This window comes from Scyliorhinus torazame, chromosome 7 (genome assembly GCF_047496885.1).
Source record: "Scyliorhinus torazame isolate Kashiwa2021f chromosome 7, sScyTor2.1, whole genome shotgun sequence".
Classification (NCBI taxonomy): Eukaryota; Metazoa; Chordata; class Chondrichthyes; order Carcharhiniformes; family Scyliorhinidae; genus Scyliorhinus; species Scyliorhinus torazame.
Window position 1 is genome coordinate 206912631 of NC_092713.1, and position 4044 is coordinate 206916674.

A 4044-nucleotide genomic window follows, 5' to 3' on the forward strand; every position below is an offset into this window, starting at 1 on the left:
TAGCCAAAGCCCCCCCCCCCCCCCAAACGCTCCCAATCACACACCGACATTTCACACCATTTAGAAATGCTATTCGAATAGAAAGGATCTTTAAATTTAATCAGGATTAAATGTAACAGTTGAATGTTAGGATTGACTTTCTTCAGGTTTGGCTTGACCCCTCCCCACCAACACTTCGATTTGTCTGATCTCAAATTTATGTCGAAAAAAATAATAATTTCAGATGGCTACGCAGGACTACCCCACAAACTGCACAGCCAAGATTGGGGGAGAGCTGCCGGTTAGAATGTGGGGTATCAATCCAGATTATGGGGGTCATGGCATCAATCGGGAGATTTATGGAACAATAAATAATATTTCACAACTGAAATACACGGTGAAAAGAAACCCGAGTATACAATGTTATTGTTGGTTTCATAAAGACAGCAGTTATTGTAACTAACACGCTCTATGTGGTTGCAAATGTTCGCAGATTATATCGAAATTATTAATATTTGTAGATTATAATGAAACCTCTTTCTGCCCTCGGGACCGTCCAATTGCTGTGGTAAAAGTAGGGATTAGTATGGAGGCGCTGCCAATGTGCATATTGTGAAATCCCACAAACGGGAAATCGCTGGACTTAACTTCCCAGATGTTAGTTGCTAAATATATTTTTTGCACTTGGAGGGTGATTTTGAAAATTCACTATCTGAAAGGATGTATTTGTTTATTCATTTAGTGACAAACCTTGAGCAGCTGAATCGCCGGGAGAATCTTTAAAACAGAACAGGTAATGTCGAGCAAAGTCGGATGGATATTTAGACATTGACCTGTACACGCGTTGGCCCTCAAAGTAACGCCTCACCAGAGACATTTATTAGGACAAAAACTGCCTCAACTAAGCTTAGAAATATACTTGCATCAACGATTCCAGTGGTCTGTAACCTGATTTAACCATTTCTGGCAGCCAAGAATGTAATACCCATTCTGAAGTATGAGCTGGTAAAAACACATCATTGTACAATAGAGAGGACAGTGTTGGGGCTGACAGTTTATCTCCTGTGTCCTATCGTGATCTGAGTTTCAACGACTGGACCACTCATTGAATTCCTAATTAGCCAGGACTCAAAGAGTGCCCAGCGTCCGCTTCCAAACAGCACGCTGTACACTGGAATGTGGCAATATGTCTTCATACTGTACCCACTACCGCTGGTGCAAGACTGTTTCTAATGCACTTCCTCAATAAGACCTGCTCTTCACTCCAGCTCTGTCCGTCCTGTCTTAGTGCCTGGTCAATAGCTGAACTCTCGGGAATGTTCATTAAGTCTGTTCCGGATGCCCGGTTTCTCATTGCACTCATCCAGTGAGCATTATTAACTCGCACGGTCGCTCCAATACCAACACTGCAGGCATACCCGCTGCCAGATTTTAAACACCATTCCATCATTGGTTCATAGACTTTTGTGCTGCAGTTAGATTTTCATAAAACGTCCTATCTGTTCCTTCTCCGAAAGGGCTTGAGATCGTGACCTTGGGTGAATGTTGAATGTGGCGACTAGGGGCTTTTCACAGTAACTTCACTTGAAGCCTACTTGTGACAATAAGCGATTTTCATTTTCATGTTGATGGGATGTGGCAGTGATAAAATGACACTTCAATCTGTGAAACATAACGCAGCAAAAAAAGCCCCCGACACGGTTCAATGTCACAGTTTGACTAATATTGCTCCAGAACATTAACCTGACTGCAAGGGTGTGTTCAGTAAAACAGCAGTTTTTTTAATGTTTGAGCTGATATTCAACACTGCACAGAAAATACCAACATTAATACAATCGGTTCCCATTCGAATGGGCGTTGATCTCTGGCCTCTTGGCAAGAACTTTCAGGCCGGGTCCAAAAATATATACACAGAGCAATGTGCAACACGAGTGAATTGTCATTGCTCACCCCAAATTCGGATGTGAAATATTCCCGTAGCAAAGATCCCATTCGGAGTTAACCCAGTGCGGAGGGCGGCGGTTAACTAATTACTAATCCAATATCCTTTATCACAACCCATTCATTTCAACTTTATTATATTATGCAAACAGTAAATAGTAGAACGGCCATTTGGAGAATGCTACGGGGGAAGAAAAGACTGCATGTAATCTCAGTGTCAGAGAGACAAAGAGGGTAATCTGAACGAAAATGGATTCGCCAAAAAGGCAAGTGCGGTTACCTGTGGGGATGTTTCCCTCGGGAAAAATTACAGTTACTTGTAGCACCTGTAATTGACAAGGGAGTGTAGTTACTTGCAGTAATAGTCGATTGATCAGAGCGGTAATGTTTCAAGATGTAATTGCATTTATCTGTAGTAACGTTCCATTTAGAGGAAACTGCCGTTAGCTGTAGTGATATTCAACTGTGAGGAAAATGCAATCACCCGTCATGCAGTCTCGTGGAGAGGAATGGATTCCAGAGTTTAGTATTTAAATCAGTGTCCACACCATATCAGTCTACCCCCTGCCCTTACGACACAAGCATTTGCAGTTTCGTGTGATTGCGAAAAAGGTAACAGCAATATTGGCTATGTAAGGGTAATTGAATATGTAATTGGATGTTACTCCATGTTAGTAAATATCTACATTCTCCAGTCGAGTTTTGTTTTCCTTTCCCCAGGGTGAAAATATCACGAACGAAATGGGACGAGGAAGTGTTTTATCCTCTGTCTAGTGAGGTAAACAGAAAGCAGTCTACCTATGTCTCCGACAGTGCTTCTATACAAATCCAAGCAAATTCAGTCTCCAGATTGGGAATATCGCACACTAAACATCAAAAGGTATGTTAGGATTTGCAGGCATTGACCAAACCGTCCGAAAGGACCTGTAATCTCAGGCGCAATACTATATATTAAAAAGCGAAGGAGCAATATTAATTGTTCCAACAACGGGTGAAAATCATTAACAGGACCCCAATAAATCAAACATATTTTTAAGAAGCTGTCTGAATAGGCAAACAGCAAAGCTGCGCCACGGCGAAGCAGATTGTTAACCTAATGCTGCAACATTCTGGTGGCAAATTGACATTTACAACATTTTCCCAATATTAATCGCTCTTTAATCTGCTTTGGAATGTGCCCAGTGAAATGCGCAGTCTTTCTCCAGCAGGAGGAGGCAAAGGGTTAATTTAAATATATTTGGTTCCGATGGTTTTGGAAGGACTGGGATCAGTACATGTGGAACTGTTGCTTCCAGGTTAGCAAGATGCTCCGATTCTTGCTCGCTCTGATTGTTTCTTATCTACACATACCCCCGCCCCACACACGGGATTCGGAATTACTTTGGTCAGACTGTGAGTTTCCAATGGACTGAAGTTCAGGCTCGGGAGATACTGCCCAAGCTTTCTAACCCCTGCGCTATTGTTGGTGGGAAGCCCGCAGTTTCTGCAGCTCGCCAGCGGGAAGAGAGCGCAGGCGGGTGTATCCGCAATGTGCTGGGGTTCGGGCACACAGAGTGGGATTCGGCATCCTGTTACGACTTATAGGGAGATTGATCAGGGATAGAGAGATGGCTGGATAAAACTGAGCGAGCAGATATATAGATAGCTACACAATGGCATATCCATTGATATGGAGGTGGATTGATATGGGCAGTTAGACAGATTACTAGGTATATGTATAATTAAATGGTTGATTAATATATATTGTTAACAAAATAAATGTGAATGGGCACCTTGTATTCTATACAGAGGTGGATGGATTAATGGACAAGAGAGAAGGCAAATCTTTCGCTGGATTCCTATAGAGGGTTGTGCTAGATGCCGTATGTGTGCTGCTTCTCACCCGGGGAAGTGCTGTGGATTTATTTCGAAGGAACAAGTATTTAATTCTTTGAATGCCGCCGCCTCGATGAAGCTGGTGAATTTGGTTGGGACTGGAGGATTTGGTAGCTTTCCCAGCGAGGTTTCATCCTGCTCTGTGCAAATGGTTACACACAGATAGCCAGACCTGCGCTGTGAGCGAAGTGAGTGTGTTTCTCGGTCAGTCTCTCGCTGGGAAATAGGTTGGACTCTTTCCCCTTGTGC